This window comes from Hibiscus syriacus, unplaced genomic scaffold (assembly GCF_006381635.1).
Source record: "Hibiscus syriacus cultivar Baekdansim isolate YM2019G1 unplaced genomic scaffold, ASM638163v2 tig00112249_pilon, whole genome shotgun sequence".
Taxonomy (NCBI): Eukaryota; Viridiplantae; Streptophyta; class Magnoliopsida; order Malvales; family Malvaceae; genus Hibiscus; species Hibiscus syriacus.
This window is the reverse complement of record NW_024063281.1, coordinates 2,637,554-2,656,962: the sequence shown is the minus strand read 5'-3', so window position 1 is coordinate 2,656,962 and position 19,409 is coordinate 2,637,554. Positions and strand designations below refer to the sequence as shown.

Here is a 19,409-nt window from a genome sequence, read left to right as displayed (position 1 = left end):
TACCAAACCTCTGTCATTCAGTAGGTACCCAAATTAAGTGTACACAAAGGAGGAACGTTTTTGAACCTTTCCTTTTTTTGCTTTAATTTCTGTTGAATAACAACATGCGAACTAGATATCATGCGGTTAGGACCAATTTCTTGAAAATAGATCATTATGGGTAGAAAGCATGTGTTCGGGTAGGATTGCTATCTATTGAAAGCATCTTCGGGTAGATATCATGACGGGGTAGGTGTTATATTCATCTCTGAATAACATTTTTATCTGTATTAATTATTTTATATGTACTAACTTGTTTTTCTCTTTTGTTTATGTACACTAACTTTTTTTTTGTATCATTTTTTCATCATTCTTTACATTGCATTGAATCGTCATAATATAATGCGAAAATGTTGATCATCAAGTTGATATTCGAGAGAAATTTTTACAAGAAGAGGTGAAAGTTTTCAATCAAGCAGTCACATACACAGACATGCGCCGAAGGCTAAAAGGAGTCTAGAGTGCAAGAACGAGAATTACTCGAAGATTGTGCAACATTCGAGACTGAAAGGAGGGTTTATTAAGCCGAAGAGTAATCCAGCAGTAGATTCTCATCTACAATTATTTCATCGCTATTTATCAAGGAGCGACGCACCGACTTTACCACCACAGGGGCATCAACCGAGTTAGGTTACAGAACGCTTGAGGGGCATCATTTTCGAGGAAAAAAATCATAGATGAAGTATTGATCCACTTCAGACTCAACATCTAAGCAAAGGCATGTCTGTAAAGTTGACTATCTTGTAATGTGAAAGCTTTTATCTCTGGTGAAAATTATTCTTAAATATCCAACGTTGGGATCAACATTTCTGCATTTGCATTTGCATCATTGCATTTTGCATAGCATTCATTTAAGCATTTTACATGCATATATCATATCTTGTGGGGAACTCTGCGGAAGTAGTTCTAACTGTGATACTGCATTTATACAGTACTGAGAATGGATGCAAAATTTGAGCAACTAAAGAAAGAATTTGAAGAGAATTTGCAAAAGATGCAAGCAGAGTGGGAAGCCGAAATGGAGCAAGAGAAAAAAAGGCCACTATGGATCGTATCTTGCAAAATCAAAGCAACCTAATGGATCAAATGGTAGAAAAAATTGACTGGGCTCAACCAAGAAAGAGGAAAATAGAAGATTTCCTCGACCAAAGAAGCCTCTGAATGTGTGATGGCACATGATAATTCACAACTACTCATTTCGTCCCATAAGCTTCCAAGTCAACAAATGAAAAGAGCCAACAATGAGATCCATGAGAACTTGAAAAAGTGGTGCAGAGAGACATTCAAGGGAACGAGAGGACATAGCTCTCACAATGAAATGGATGCAACATAACTAGTCTTAGTTCCCGACTTGGTGCTCCCACTTAAATTTAAGATGACCTATTTTGAGAAGTACAAAGGAACCAGTTACCCTAATGCTCATCTCACGATGTTTATTCGAATGATGATTGGATACACTAACAACGATCAAATGTTGATTCACTGCTTCCAAGATAGTTTGATTGGACATGCTTCTAAGTGGTATAATCAACTGATTCATGCTCATATTCGCTCTTGGAAAGATTTGGCTCGTGCATTTCTGGACCAATACAAATACATGACTGATATGGCCCCAGATCGAACAACACTTCAGAATATGGAGATGAGGAGTGATGAAAGCTTCCGAAAATACGCACAACGATGGAGGGATATTGCATCTCAAGTGCATCCACTGATGACTGAAAGAGAATTCATCACTCTATTTATTGACACATTGAAGTCTCCATATATCGACTACTTGATAGGAGCTGCCACCAAGAGTTTCTCTGATATCGTCATGTGTGGAGAAATGATAAAAAGAGCAGTCAAGAATGGCCAGATAGGTGGCACTAGCCATACCGACTATGAGTAAAAAGCTGATATTAACATCGTAGGATCTCATCTAGCTAGTCTGGGGACTAGGCCTCATAATGTCTTTCGTGAAAAGACTCGTATCAATCCAATCCCAATGACGTATGAGAAATTGCTCCAAACGCTAGTTGAGAAAAACCTTGTGACTCCGGTTCAATCTAAATGAAGAGAGGCCCCATATCCTAAAGGTCATGATATAAACGCCATATGCAACTATCACAATGGGAGCTCAGGGCACACCACTAAGAACTGTAGGGCATTAAAGTGCAAGGTCCAAGATCTGATCGATTCGGGGCATTACATCTATCATTTGCATCCATAGAGATTATTTTGTTTGAAATCGTTTTTGTTCTTTCTTTAATATTTGATTAAATATTTTTAATCTTTGATGACTGAATTTATGCTACCTTCTAAGTTTAAATAATTGAACGAGTTTTAATCTTGAGTTCTTTTAATATAAAATGAATTACGGATTCTTTTAATTCTTCAAGAATTATATATTTTTTATATATGACAAGATTATACCTTTCTTCTCATGTCCAACCCCAAAATAAAATCTCTCGATTCTTTACCCAAAATAATTCATGGCCACTGCCAAAGAACCAAATTTTGACATTCCTTTTCTTTGAGACTTTTAAACATTGCCTTTATTTTTTTTCGAGACATAAAAAGTCATACCCTTATCTTTCATTGAGCCAATAAATTCATACCATCGTCTTCTTAAACGTCAAACTAACTTTTTATACCAATAAGACCTACAGACATTGAGTACACTGTTCAGTTGAACATGAAATTTCCTACAAGAAGAAACAATGTGGGCCATCCCGAAGCAATCTTCTGAGGACGAGCCTGAGCAATTGAGACATGCTGAAAGCAAGAAGAAGAAAAAAGAAATTAGTTCAAAATAATTCTATCATGCATTAATTACATTTTTTCATATAAATAAAATTAATCCTGAAAATCTACCCCCTGGGGATATCTCTTCTGTAAAGTCTTTTTGTGTATGAAATGATGAATGGCATTCTTTCTTTGTCCCTTCGTAAAAAGAGAAAATATATACCTTGTGTCCCCATTTGATCCTAAATGATATTTTCTTCTAATTCAACCCTAACCAAGGATCACGCTCCACACATTGGGGGGAAAGTTGGAGGAAATCTGCTCGCATGAGTGAAAACATTGATTCAGATGAGATACTGTTGGGATTTTCGGAAGCTCAATTCGATAACCGGAATGGTTTTCAAAGAGGGGTCAGAACGATTTTTGAGTTTAGGGAGTAAGAAGATTGAAAGATAGAAAATTGCATAGCGATTTAGTGTGGTTCGACTTTCTAAACCAAAGTCTACGTCCACTACCTTAGCTCCTCACCAAGCATTTTCCAACAAATTCACTAATTTGTTCTTTCTTTTGAGGACAAAGAGATAACCTTACAACTCCCTAATTTTTGGGCTAAACTATAACCTTTCCCTAGCTTTTACGCGGGATAAGCTAGAACCTTTCCCCTTTACAAAAGGATAAAATAAGTAAACAAGAAAACCTCTCTAAGGTAGGTGTTTACAAGATTAAGCTCATAAGAACAAAATATTTACAAGAGAAAGATGAAATAAGATTGAAAAACTCTTCTCTTGTGTTTGATTGCTTGGATAGTTGTTCTCATACTTCTTCAAGTGTCTTTAGCTTGTATCTATAGCTTGGAATGTGTTTGATGTTGTATATAACCATTGGGGATGTTTTGGAGCCGTTTGGGGATGATTTGTTTTACTCAAAAATGCTGCCCATAACATGGTGCATTGGTGCACTATCAAGGTACATTGATACCCCTTCATTAAATTCAAATAAACTAGTCGTTACTAGTCGTTGCAGCCTTGGTGCATGGATGCACAGCAAAATGCATCGATGCACAGCAGGATGCATCGATGCACTAATTGCATTCGAAATGGAGTGCATGGACTTTGAATTATTTTTAAAACATTTTTAAAACCTTGAATAAATTAAATTCAAGTCCAAAAAACATTTTGCCTTTAAATTTGTTATATCGAAACATAATTCAAAAGATACCAAAAGGTGAACCAAATACCGAGTGCAAAGATCATATCAAAGCGAAGAGAACAGAAAAACAAAGAGAAAAGAAGCAAAGAAAAAACAAAAGAGCAAAAAAAAAAAGAAAAGCAAAAACAAAGAAAGAGCAAAGAACAAAAAGATGACAAAGAGCACAGGCAATGAGCCTCTCGACTCAAATGACGCATCGAGCTTTAAACCGTGAAATTAATCAAGCAGAATCACTTCACTCAAATATCATGGAACATCAAGAGAAAATAAAGAACTCATACGAGCAAATTCAAATTGAGCAAGACAAGATTGAAGGCATCAGAACGAATTGATCATTGCTTTAACTACCCTTAAACACTTGTTTGAGCATATTTATCCATTTCTTTCATAACTATGAACCATGGCCTACATTACGTTCCTTAAAAGTCCATTTTAATCATACATGGATTTCTAAACAGAAGAGACTATCTTCAGATTTCATCCCGCCCATCAGGATTAATCTTTTATTTACAAAAAAAGGTTTTCTAAAATCTTTCATGTATGATAGAGAAAAAAATAACAAAGGAGGGTTCAAGACATAAATTCTGAATAACGCCTTGAAACCAAAGGAGGATTCGAGTCGAAAACCTGAAAAGGTGGCTCGAATATGAAGACAGTGCAATTATTGCATAGAGGCGATCACACAAATCCCTTGATGAGGCATCGCACAACATGAATGAGAACGTGAGAGCTGGGAGTCAGAGAACACTTCCAATAAATGAGTACAGAAGCTACTCTATCAGATCAGTGAACAACAAATAAATGAGAACACCATACCTTTGACTAAAAATAACCCCTTGAGACTTTTTTATACCTCCTTACTTAACCATTTCTCAAAGATAGCATTAATCTTGACACTTGTCAAATAACTATAATTTATTGAAGGATTAACAGTGTAATTAATTATTTGATATCCAGTGAACTCTTGTTTTATGATTTGTCACATGTGAAACCTCAAAAGGGGAAATATTTTTGATTAAATATTTTTCAAAACTCTTTTAATTGATATTTTCATACTTTTTGAAAATAAAAGAAGAAAAACGTTTTTCAAAAAAGACAATCTCTCTGGAATGGATATGGATAGTTGACATGTGACTCTCATACACCAAGCTCACTCTTAGAATCAGTGCTGAAGCAATAAATGATGAATGTTGGGGCATCTTTGGAGATTCAACATCGAATATTGGAGGCATATCTTGGAATTCAACAAATATCTCTCCGAAGCTCAAAATCGAAGCTGGGGCAAGAGAAGTTAAATTTTTTGGGGCAAAAATTTGATGGGGCAATGAAAACAAATTTTCTCAGGTCGAGGTTTGCAAGAGTACACTCTGGTGGAAATAAAGACAAGCTAAATCAATGATAGAGTGAAGACTGATCTCGCAACTATTCTTCTTCCAGATCAAGAAAACATATATATATACATACATACAAACATATATACATACATACACATATATACATACATGATACATAAATTTTGCATCAAACATTTATCATCATGTGCATTAAAGACATTTTTCTCTTCACTTGAGGACAAATTCAATAAAAAGATCAAATAATTTTCATCTTGACATACATCATAACATCCAAGATAGTCAGTCAAAAATACATCATTTTAATCTCTCACGAAATCAAAGCTCGGAAATTACCAGATGTCTCTAACTTGAAGAAGCAATGATTTGACTTCCTAAAGTCAAACTTAAGACATTTCCTCCACCAGCAGGAACAATAAGATTATCAGTGTCCTTTGAGTCATTTTTCTGGAAACAAATTTTTGTCTCTCTTGAGATAATTTCTTTAGAAAAAAATATTTGTGTTTGTTTCCTTTGAAATAAAATTTTGTCTCGCTTGAGACATTTTCCCTTTGAGATACAAATTTTGAATTTGCTTCACATTAAACAAAGTTGATTTCACTTGAGATCGCTTTCTCAAAAACAACCTTTATCTCGCTTGAGACAACTTTTCTAAAAACAAATTTTGTCTCGCTGGAGACAATTTCTCTCAAAACAAATTTCGTCTCGTTTGAGACATTTTTCTCTAAGATACAAATTTAATTTTGTTGTACTTGAAACAAAATTAATCTCACTTGAGTTTTTCAAAATCTATTCTTCTCGTATGATTCAATTTCTCCTATGAACAAACACATTTGGGATTGTTTCCCTAGAAACGAAATCGATAATCTTTTAATCTTTTTCTCTTAAAATGGATTTTGTCTCTCTTGAGATAGTTTCTCTTGAAACAAATCTTTGAGTTTGTTCCTTTTTAATTCTACTAACAAAATCATCTTTGAGTCTATATCTTTAAAAATAAATTTTGTCTCTCTTAAGACAATTTCTAATGAAAAAACCAACCTTGAAGATTGTTTCCTTTGAAATAAATTCCTTCTCACTTAAGACGTAACCCATCTTTGAGTATGTTTCTTTGGAAACAAATTTTTTTTCTCTTTTGAGAAAGTTTCTTTTGAAAAACCTTTGAGTATGTTTATTTGGAACAACATTTATCATCTGTGAGTATGTTTCCCTTGAAACAAAACCCATCTTTGAGTGTTTTTCTTTTGAAACAAAGTTTTGTCTCTCTTGAGATAATTTTTTGTAAAAAAATCTTTGAGTCATTTCTATAAGAACAAAAATATTTGAGTCCGTTTCTCTGAAAACAAAATTTTTGTCTCTTGAGACAATTTCTGTGGAAAAAAATCTTTGAGTTTGTTTCTTTTGAAACAAAATTTTGTCTCTCAAGAAAATTTCTTTTGAAAACACCTATCTTTGAGATCATTTCTATTTAAACAAATTTTGTCTCCCTTGAGGCAGTTTCTTTATAAACATAATATCATTGAGTCTGTTTCTCTTGAAACAAATCCATATTTAAGTCGCTTCTTTTGAAACGCCATTATCTTTGAGTCTATTTCTTTTAAAACAAATCTTTGAGTTAGTTTCTCTTGTAACCATAATCCCTAAACATGGTCAAAACTCTTCATCATGTATGAGCCGTGCCATTCCCCGACCAGACCTCCTCATCACGTAGGAGCCGTGTCACCTATAGATAACCAGTCATCCTCATCGCGTAGGAACCGAGTTATCATCATTCCTAAAGATGGCCAAGAACTCTTCATCGTGTATGAGCAGTGTCATCCCTCGACCAGACCTCCTCTTCACGTAGGAGTCGTGTCACCCTTAGACGATCAGAACTCTTCATCACGTATGAGCAGTGTCATCCCCCGACCAGATTTCCCCAACAAAGTATAACCGTGTCAATCTTAGATAACCAACCGTCCCCAGCAAAGTGGAATCGTGTTATCATCATTCCTAAAGATGTCCAAGAACTCTTCATCATGTATGAGCAGTGTCATCCCCTGACCAGATTTCCCCAGCAGAGTGGAACCGTGTCAACCTCAGATAACCAGTCGTCTCCAGCAGAGTGGAACCGTGTTATCATACTTCCTAAAGACGACCCGATCTCTTCAACACGGATGAGCAGTGTCGTCTTCAACATCAAATTGACCCGATCTCCTCAATGCGAAGGAGCAGTGTCATCTTCAGACAATTAGACTTCCTCATCATGAAGGAATCGTATTGTTCCTAAATTATCTCCAAATTGACCAGAATTTCTCCACAAGAAGGAACAGTGTTATCTTCAACAAATAATTTTGAAAGTGGTCAGATCTCTTCAATATAAATGAGCAGCGTCATTTTTAACCTTAACCGATACCTTTAAAAAGAGAGAGAAGAGTTCATAATAAGAAGAATTCGGAGCTTGAGACTTGTTGACGGTCCAAAAATTGATGTTTTATGTCTTTGCTCTATTCCTGTTTTCACAGCAATGAGCAAAGAGAGGCAGCTGTAATAACCAATTTTTGTCCCCCATACATTCCCATGCCACCATCATCATTTATAGTGAACTAAACGGAACAAATCAGCCCCAAAAATATCATCTACAATTCAAATATACCCAAAACAATGATTCAACCAACCAAATTCAGAAAACCATACTTGAATCCCGAAAATTCGGGATTCAACCTATCCTGATTAGTGAAGCCCATACCCTCTATCATAGACTTCATCATCTCACCAGAAAATCCATTAAAATCACATGCAAGCAAACCAAAAAGGGGGGGGGGGAGGCACTCAGTGAGAACAAAAAAAAAGAAAAAAAGATAGAGAGAGGAGGGGTGAGATTTTACATCGTTAGGGTCATGAACTGTTGAGCTTTGGGGTTTGTATGCTCTCTATGGCCACCGATCTACGGTGGCCAGGGATCCCTTGGTGTTATGTTCTTCTCGGTGGGGAGGATTTAAGAGTGAAATGGGAGATTATAGAGAGAGAGAGGAGAGTGGCTGAGAGAGGAAAACAAAATGAAAATAGGGTTTCAAAACACTTATTGGGTCTTATAATCCACGTGTGAAACGGCGTCACTTTATATCAAGGGAGTTTGTGCGTCCGTGAAAGGGGATAATGGCATATTTGGTCCTTGTGATTGTGTAATCTTACCTCGCGTGTTCTGGGTGTTCGAGGTTAATACCACATTTGATCCCTATAGTTAGTAAGATTTCCATTTTCATCAGTCAATGAAAATTTTATTTCTTTGTATTTCGAGTTCTTATTTTATTTTTATTGTAATTTTATCCTTTATTGCCTTTGAATGCTTTTATGTTTATATTTGGGCCTAGATCATTGTATTTTAGATTATTTATATTTATGCAATACATGTTTATATTAATTTATTTTAGTCATTTTTCTGTTATTGCATTTTGGGCACTGGTTTATGGGTTAATAATGATTTAGATACCTATATCTTTACCATGTTTTATATTATAGTCAACAAGAGGCTTGTTTTCTTTGTTTGTTCTAATTTTGACATTCTGTTTTATCTTGTTTCAATTTGGTCACTATGTATGATATTCTGCCTGTTCTGAAATTGACTACCGATTTTATTCTTTTTCATTTTAGCCACTGATTGATTCTGTTTTTTATTTTTTGACTCTGATACTGTATTTTCGATTTATGCATTTTAGTCACTTGTGTATAAAGATTATTTATTTTATGTTATTTGTGTTATGGTATGTCATATTTGCATGTTTACATTTTAACCTATGTTATAATATTTATGTACATATATCATGTTTCAAATGTATTTATGCATATACTAATTTATTTTTATTTTATTTCATGCACATGTTGTATCATATGTAATTATATACTTATTTATTAAGTTTAATTTTCTGCCTTTGTATATTCATGAATGAAAATGTATTATTAATGTTTATTCTATTTTATTCAATGTGATTTATTTTAATTTATAAAATTTTCTATTTGCCAATATTTTAGTAACTTATTCGAAGATTGTTAAGAACTCGTATTTATAGAACGGACGTAGAAAGTATCACTTGATCGAAGTGGTACAATCTAATACGATGTTTGAACTAAATGGAACTTGAAATAAATCAATTTTTAGTTTTTTTTAATTGTTAATTCATTTTTATTTTACACTGAACAATGCAAGTTATGTATTTTATTTTATTTTTCGTAACTGTCAAATTGCTATTTATATTTGATATGCATCTTTTACATATTCGAGGACGAAATATTCTTTAACAATGAAAAATAGTTGAAATAGCTTTTCCAACGAAGGATTGTTAATTTCAAGATTTTTTATCAAGTTAAAGGATTTTCTTTAATTAATTAATTAATTTTGAAGTAAATTAATTATATTTCAATAAATTAATCGTAATTTAACTTTATATTCGATTTATAATTTCCACCATTATAACAATGTGTAAGCGACACAGTACCAATTTTGGGCGATGTGGGGTGCTAATCTTTCCCCATGCGTAACCGACTCCCGAACCCGTTTTAATCGAATCTTTGTAAACGCATATCAGTTTTTTTTCTTCTTAAAAACGATTTTTCTTAAAAAAAATTTTAAAAGACGTTTTTAGGTATTCGACCTACCTAACCCAAAGGTCGATGGCGACTCCCTTTTCATTTTAATTTAAATTGATCCAAAATCCCCAATTTTTAGAACTTCTTGAACAATACTGAGAGAAAGATATGGAACTCGTTCTTACGGATTCCTCCTCTCTCCTAATGGAGACAGAGGATCCAAACACGGACCAAAAGTTCTATCACTATCAATTACGATTCTCAGTTCAAATCATAAGAGGTCAATAATTGACAACTCATTTGTTTCCATTAACAATTAATGTACAAACGTGAAATACAGAGAGAAAGTGAATCAGTCGACATGCACCCCTAAAACTAAAATAGCCAATATCACCTCAACCTCTTCCTAAAATCCTCACTGACGTACTTGGTTACTTTTGGCTAGCTAGAACCTATAGATCGAGTTGTAGAGCTTACATGTACGACCGAAGACCCCTCAAAAGGCAGTGCAAACAACATGATGTGCTCTTCTCACAATTGGATTACTCTTCCAACGAGCATTAGAGACGGGAAGGTGATGTCATTCAGGGCATTGCTTTCACGAAGCATGCCCTCTTCACTTACCCCTAATTCAGACTTGAAGCAACCAAAGTCAAAGCAACGACCCAAACATATGAACGGAAAAATTGGTTAGCACCTCTATCAAGCATCTATGCCACCACACTCAAAGAGTTGCATCAACTATAATTTTGAAGTGAAAAACAATTTCACTACATTAATTGATCAAACGAGTTAAGATGCATGCCTCTGTTATCTACTAATAATCAGACTTTTTACCCCGTAACCGTCGAGATGTTTCCATCGAGAGAAGACATATATCAATCCTGAGCTTCTAACTTATGAATTTACTTAAGGGGTTGAGTTGCCTCCGCTCTTGCAATTTGTGTTTCTTCTCTGTATCTTAATGAGAATCGCGATTATGTTGTCCTAACAAAAGAAAGGCTACCTTAACGCTTCTACTAAGACGAAGATGTCTCGGTTATATTTGTCAATTTTTCTTTAATTATAATGATATCTAAACAATCATTGTAGAAACCTGATCATATATGTACGTGTGTGTGATGTTCAAAGGTCTTAGAATTACTTAATAAATAGAATACATTTATGATCCAATGGCTTACATTCATAGGTAAGCCATTTATTTATAGTTTATTATAAAGGATACAGCTGCTTACATTCATAGGTAAGCCATTTATTTGTAGTTTATTATAAGGATTCAGCTGCATGCTTATATTCATATGTAAGCTATTATGATTTGTTTGCCTAAAGACCAAGGCAAAGGAACCAAAGTGGAACCCTTCATTGAGCTTCAAACATTGAGTTGAAAAAACGGAGCATCTTCGAGCTTCTGGCTAGCACCATCAACATCGCACACTTGAATGATAAATTTGAGGCTGGAAGTACCTGAAGGGATGGCAAGTTGAGATACATAGAAGGCTTCTACATGTGCAACTCCGATGTACTCTCGTTCACCTTCTACCTTTCTTCCCGGAGCTCGGATCGACTGTTTTGGTTGTTTCTCGACGTAGATATTGTATGTCTGGTAAGGAGGGTTCTTTCCATCTTTCAGTTTCCAACTAATTTTCAGACTAAGTGTTTTGGAACCTGGAGAACCTCCCCATTCGATGTATTGTCCGTCGACGATCCAGGAAGTAGACGGAGGGAACTCAGTAGGCTTGTCCGAAGTTGAAATCTTAATATGCCCGAGAACCGCAAGGTATTCGACCGGATTCGTGTTTCCAGGCTGGTCAGTGAAGCATACAGCCCGGATTTCTTTCAAAGTGTATCCGTTCATTGCAATGGTGAACTCTTCTATGTCCCATCCCGGAGCATTGTCTGGCTTTGTAAGTCTATGTGGCACGATCACGTCACTAAATTCGCTCGAGAATCTGTTCGTTCCCCGGGATGCAACAACCAAAGTCGTTTCTCCTCCCGCTTCCGAAGAGAATGTAAGAGAAAGCCCCAATACAGAGTTACCTTGTGATTTTACCTGACGGAGAGGAATACAAAACAATACCATTATCAAAAATATTTAGTCACAATGCAAAGCAATAAGTGAAGATAGCTTACAGAGTATGTGAAGTGAACCGGCAAGCCATCCATAACAACTTGTCCCAAAAATAGTCTAGTCGAGAACGTGGCATCGGCTTTGAGAGTTCCTCGAAAGGTGAGGTTTCCTCCTCCGCCGAAGGACCCTTCCATGAAACTACCATTATATCATCTATATATATAAGTACAAACTTCAAATATACATGAAGAAATGGTGTCAATGCAATGGATCGTGTAAACTTACTCCACAAGAACATCAATAGTATTCGGAGTAGAATCATCTGCATACACCACGAAAGGCTGAAAGGTTTGTGAAGAAATGTTATTCCACTTAGTGCTAGACACTCGTACTCCGTCGACGGAAATATGATTACCACGGCCCTGAACAATTCAAAAAACACGGTCAATACGCAGGCGATCAGAATTCGAGCGAGATGAATTCGAGTTGGTTGTAACCTGATCAAAGTTCGAAAAGAATGGTAGTGCATCAGGATACTTCTGCACAACATTTCCCATCGATTGCTCTACCAGACCCCACCAACTGCGAAAAGCCATTCGGTTAAGATAATCCAAAACATCATATGAGCAAAGCACACGTAGGGAAAAAATCATTACTGGTTTTGTGCAGTCTGAAAGTTTGGGGGTTGGTTTGTTTCATAAACCCATCCGGGAGCAAATATGGCAGCCGAGACATCACCCTTTACTATTGCATCAAGTGCAACATTTGTCTGTCGGAGGAAGATGATATATATACATCACAAATTCACAATGGCATAAAAAATATGGCATAAGATTAGTATGAAACGTACTTTCCATCCTCCCTCACCATACGTTCCCCTTCCGAATACGTCGATCCCCATGTAGACATCGAACTTTCTATCTCCGGCCACCTTTGCTGACTTCTCCGGATAGTCCTCCTGCAATTTACAGAAAAGTTCATATATACAGCAACAAGTAGACTTACGTTTCCGATAGCTTAAACAGCAATACCTGCCACCAATAGTTGGTAAAGATTCCATCACAAACATCAAAGAAAGGTTTATTCACTTCGTTCAGTTGATTCTGATAGCTAATGTAACCATTAATTGTAACGCTATCATACCTGAGCAACCAACAACGTTAATCAAATAAAAGTGACAACATATGTTCCAAAACATATTTGCATGATTTGACTTTTTGGATTCTCGAACCATATAACCAAAGAACCAGGAACCGAGGAGTGCATGGTCTCAGTTAAATGGCTGATAAATTCTTTCAGATTCGGGATTTGGTTGACGTCAATGTCATTCTCTATGTTGAGCTGCAAGTAAGCATTACAAGATTATATAGTGACATAGGACAAAGCATTAAACATTTCTGTTGTCCAAAATGTTTGAGGTTCGCATTTAACGAGTTCAAGATTGAGGACTTAAGGTTTAGGGTTTATCATACCAGCCAGCCATCAAAGCCCAAAGCAACAGCAAGCTCTGTCAAGCGCTCAGCATAGTTGTGAGCAGACTCCTTGGTCGACAGCATTTCGTGGCAGATAGCATACCCGTCCGATCCTTCGGTGATAAACGTCCCTAATACCTTAGTTTCCAGAGCCATAGGTAATGTGATATATAGAAAGCTCCATTAGTCTTCAACACATCATAATCCAAGAAATAAAAGTACTAACATATAAACATTAATTTCCAGTAAAATTAATAATTTTTAAACTTGGTAATTCTTTTATATATATATATATATATATATATATATACCTTGAAATTAAATTGATTTTATTTAAAATTAATCAGTCACCATTATTTATTAGGTTTTTATGTAAAATAAATTATTAACATACAAAAGTAAATAATTAAAAGGAGAAAAAAGAACTGATCTCAAAACTTATATATGAATAAATTAAAATTATTTCAAAATATTTAAACTATATTTCTATTAAACAATAAAAAAGGAAATAACAAAAAAGAAAATTTAATTATTTTTCTAATAATAAACTTGTATTAATTGAAAATATGCATTATATTTAATATATACTTAGTTTAAAAATATATTTTAATGATAAAAACAAAATGATCTTAGTGATTATGAGATTATTATTATGCTTTGAGGTCTTGAATTCAAGTACGACATATATAGGTTTTATGAGCATTCATTGTCAAATGGTTGAATTTTTGAATATATATTATAATGTATTAGGGGTGCTTATCGAGCAAGTCGATCGCGAGTTGGGTAGTGCTCGACTCATTATCATTAAAAAAATTTTGTTGCTCGTCTTGACTCGTTACTCATTGAGCTTGTTAAAATTTTGTTTTACTCGTGCTCGTTAAAAAAAACTTGTTGCTCGACTTATGCTCGTTAAAATAATTTTGTTGCTCAACTCCACTCGTTACTCGCTGAGGTCGTTAAAATTTTGCTCTACTCGTGCTCGTTGAAAAAATTTATTGCTCGACTCGTTCTTGTTAAGCTCGTTGCTCGTTAAGTTTGTTGTTTTGCTTGTTGCTCGTTAAGTTTGTTGCTTTGCTTGTTGCTCGTTAAGCTCATTGAAATTTCTATCTTATTTTTTAACTATAGTTAAAATCTACTAATGCTATAAAATAATATATTAGTCATTTATCATGTTTTCATTATCTATTAGTAAATTAGTAGTTTTTGAATGAAATAGTTTTTAAAATAACTACTAAAAAATTATAAAAAATTAACAAGCTGCTCGCGAACTTATCGAGTCGAGTTGGACTTTGCTCGACTCAACTCATTAAGGTCTCGAGTTGAGTTCAAGTCGAGTCAACCTGAGTAGAGCTTTTACCGAATTTTGACCGAGTCAAGTTTGAGTTGCTCAACTCATTAAGCACCCTTAAATTGTATTCACTCTAGACTAATAAAAAAATAAAGAAATATAACAAAAACAATGGATCTAATATAATCCAATATAGTTAAGTGTCTAATATGTGATTATCTTATAGGTTTATATTAGTACAATAATAAAATCATCCCTCAAATTTTACATATTGTTATCTGACCATTAGTTTGTTTAAAAGGGACCACGTCATCATTTTTTTCATATAAAAATACTAATTAAAAAAATAAAATTTTAATGTCATTGACTTAGAACTCACATGACAATGCATCTATACACCATGGATCTCTTTAAAAAAATATATTCTTCTTGTAATATTTTAATTTTTTTTTAAATTTTAACATTTTATATTATAATTGTTTAATGCGTGATATATAAGATAAATAATTTTGTGTGGATTGTCACTTCAAAAATATGAAAAATTTAACGTTGTAGTTAATGTTTTTCTTTAGTAACATGTAAAAAGGGTTAATTTTTCTCACTATCTCTTAAACTTTGGGTAAATTATGAATTTAGTCCCTATAACTAATTTGGTCATTCTTATATATTTTTCAAACTTTAACTTTGATTCAAACTATAGTCTTTAAGTGATTCAATTTTCATTATTAGTTCATGTACTATGCATAACTCGTATACTTAATTTTCGTTTTCCATGTTGATTAGATTAGGTCATTATGTATGTTTTAATCATAACTAAAATTTTAAAATTCAAATAATAAAAAATTAAATAATTGAACGTGAAAATAGCATAAGGATTAATAACCAGATTTGATATATATATATATATACACACACATATATATCATCCAACTTAGTTCTTTGAATTATTAAAAAGGTAATTTAGCAACTGACCTTAACTCCATGCCTGTGAGCAGCGTTGGTCCAACAAGGCGGAGGAAAGGTGACCAAATTGTGAGAGAAATAAACAAAAATATCCATCAAAAACCACCCTGGACCCACTTGTCGTCCACGTAACCGCCTTTCATGTCATGGCAAACCAAAACCTAGACCTCTGAGTCGAAGCTGAGTTTGGTCGGAGAGGAACACTTGACTTGTTAAAAGGGTAATGAAAAGAAGAGAAGCAAGAGCGAGAGTCAAGTTCTTGAAGGGTCTTGATTGGGTAGGAGATGGGAACGGACGGCTTTGATGGATCGAAGGGGGGAGTGGGGTCGTCGGACTGGGCAGACATGATTCGGCCGATGAGTTTGCTTTGATGGTTTTGAGTGGTGGAGAAACATTTTAGAACCATGCCGCTTATATAGGAATAGCATTGCACCATGACACGTCCATGTGTCAAAATTTTATTGGACGAACACATAATTTGATAAATATTTTATATTATGTATAATGCAAAGTCTTCTTGCCACGTGATAAAATAAATGTAGTCACATAAGAACAAAATTAGTTAGGGGAATTTTCACAATAAAAATATGCATGCATCGTGTTGTTTGTTATGTGTGAAACATTAAATAAAACAAACTTATTGTTAAACCTACCTTGTCTTACGAGTGTCAAATATAAGTTTAAAATGAATGAATTTGAATTTTAAAGTTATAGCATTACTCATAGTAATGTGTGATTTTTATATGAAAAATTAGAATGAAAATATGGTATGATAAAAGCAAAGATGGTCTGGGAGCGTGTGGGGTAGTTACCCTAAACATTTAAAATTATCATATATTTTATATTTTTTTTATATAATTTCTATTGAAAATCTGTTTCGACCCCTGAAATTTTAGTTAACTCCCAAGTTTAAGTTCATTCTCTAACATAAAATCCTGCATTTGTCCCTCGATAAAATGGTTTATAGAAAATTTTGAAATCCCACGGCAAGGATATCGATGCATTCACTCTAAACGATCCCAATTAAAATGGGTAGAAGTTTAAATTGAGATTGTGAAGTTTAAATAAGTGTAACTTTTTAAACAATGCTTATGTGTTTAATCTTTTAAGATAATGGAAAAAGGTCTAAAGATTTTAAATTTGCTTTAAATAAAAATCTAACAATTCAAAAAAAAATCCAACAAGAGACTAAAATTTTCAAGTATGTTAAGGTAAGGATCTAATTTTTTTGAAGTTAATTGCATCATATATCCCCAAACTATTATCCTTATTTTAAATTGGTCAATAAACTTTTGAATATTCTAATTTCATCCCAAACAATGACTAAAAGATCATATCAATTTTGAAATTTAATGTCGACGGGGCAATGAAAAGTAGATTAAAGATCATATCAATTTTGAAATTTAATCTCGATGGGGCTATGAAAAGTAGGTTAGACATATCAATTTAGAAATTTAATCTGGACGGGCTGTGAAAAATAGGTTAAAGATATCAATTTGGAAATTTAATGTCGAAGGGGATACGAAATTGTGATGGAAACGCTGGTGGAATTATAGGGGGTGTTAAAGGATAGTACAGTTATATAGCAAAGTTACAATCCAACGTGGTTTAACGAATCTTTTTGCTTCACCAAACCATCTGTCAAGTCTGGTTCTACTACTAATCATCCATTTTGAATTTGATTTCAGCAGTTGCAAATGAGAATTAAGCGTCAGTATTGAGTGTGTTTTGCAGGCATTGGTTTTTTGTTGATATAAGTTTGGGTTGCGGTCTGCAGGGTTTATATTTTGGCACAATGTTTGGGTAGTTCTATGGGATTTAGTTTGTATAGGATAATGATTGATTTGTTGGTATTTCAATTAAAGTTATGAGTATCTTGAGCCACCATTAGCTGCATTTGAAGCTCAGAAACTTGATTATGTAAATAAGATATGGCCCCTACACATCCATAAACCGGGTCTCTCGCCCTTGCCTTTGCTTCATACACCAAAATGCTCATCGCATCTGCCCTTTGCTGCAACTAAATGTAATCCCCTCAGATCGATGCGGATAGCCCGATCTGATCTGACATGTCACATTAGGGCCACTAGAGTAACTCACCGTAAAAATAGCGGAAAATTTAAAACTTTTATTAAAACATGTAAAATCATAAAATGATTTATTCATATTCAGAAATAAAACAGATTTTCAGACACAAATATAAAACAAAATACAATTACATGCCCCTAATCACATGTACCACTCTGCAAGCAACGCTGGAAGAACTCCCTTATTGATGTCGATAGTTGTACTGGTACAATTCTTTTAACCTGCCATGGTGAGTAATAGAGTGAGCTTCGGAAAGCTCAGTAACACAGAACTACCAGATGATGCTACATGACATGCAGATAAATGGAAAGCCATAATTTCCTTATTCAATCAGACGTATACAAATTTTCGGGATAATCAAAGGTTCTACTGGTGGTTCATCAAATAGAAGCTATAAAGATCTCAGTTCATAAGAAGCATTCATGGTATCACGTTTTCATAAGATCGAATAGGATGTCTAGTGTGTTCCAACAGTACGATAAAATCATAATAGGTACATTAATCAAATGACAGTTCAGTAAATCTCAGAAATCATATTGTAGTGGAGCTTTTTAAACTTGTATTTTAAAACCATCGTATAAAGAGTTAACCTAAGGGAATATCTTAGGGCTTGAGAGCCTACCCAAGAAAGTTTGGGGCCACGGGGCCTACCTAAGAACATATCTTAGGAATGCAGGGCCTACCCGAGAATGATCTCAAGGCCACAGAGCCTACCTAAGAGCACATTAGGTCCATAAAAATTTTCCATCTTGATCAGAGTTGTACTTTACAAATCAGTATCTCTAAGATACAATTTATTGAGTGATACAAATCCATAAGCAATCACCATTAAGTCAGTGCATCCATAAAATAGTAACCATAGATTTTAGTGTACCACATGTTAAAATAATTTATTAATATATAGGGAACACACTAGAGAATCCAAGTATTTTTCAGAGACATTTTGAAGTCATCAGTATGGATAACAGAAAACTTATGCAATTTGATCAAATTCCAATAACGAGGTCTTATTGAAGAGAATCGATTACTAACCGTTCTAATCAGATATTTAAGGTTGATACTTTAGAACCCACTATGTTTTCATATGCATCAAGAAAATGTTCACAAATGTCTGAAGTGATTTGAGCTATTAAAGGAGGAACGGAGATTCAAGACATTTACCATCTATGTTGATCAATCGGTTTATCGAACTGAACAACTCTCAGAACTAATGCATGTCGATTCATCAATTTATTGCCTTTTAAGGGTATTCACTCTTAAATACTAACAATTCTTATCCATAAATCATCTTCGTAATCACCACTGAATAAATCTTCCAATGATCTTTATTTCATTTCCATGTCTCAACGATATCAGGAATTACTGACATACTTGATTCATAGTTCATGACCCATAAGGACAATTTGTCATGTAAGTTCAACCGTGTTTCCAAACTCATCCAATCACCTATTTAATCCTCATTCATTGAGGTTACTCAATTCGTTTAGCAATCAAGTATATGCAGTTACTTCAGAGTTTTCCAGATTAATTCCAACATTTTTGAATTTCAGCTATATTTTGTACTTCCTTTCAGTTTAATTTAGTCATATAATAAAGTCTTTCTGGTATTCGTGGTTGATTTGTCTCACGAATATCCACTT

General features: G+C 34.3%; 1 pseudogene; it reads right to left on the bottom strand.

Moving 5' to 3' along the window:
• Window positions 1-11,160: 11,160 nt before the first annotated feature.
• On the bottom strand, window positions 11,161-16,040 carry LOC120176453 (annotated as a pseudogene).
• Between the last annotated feature and the right edge of the window lie 3,369 nt (window positions 16,041-19,409).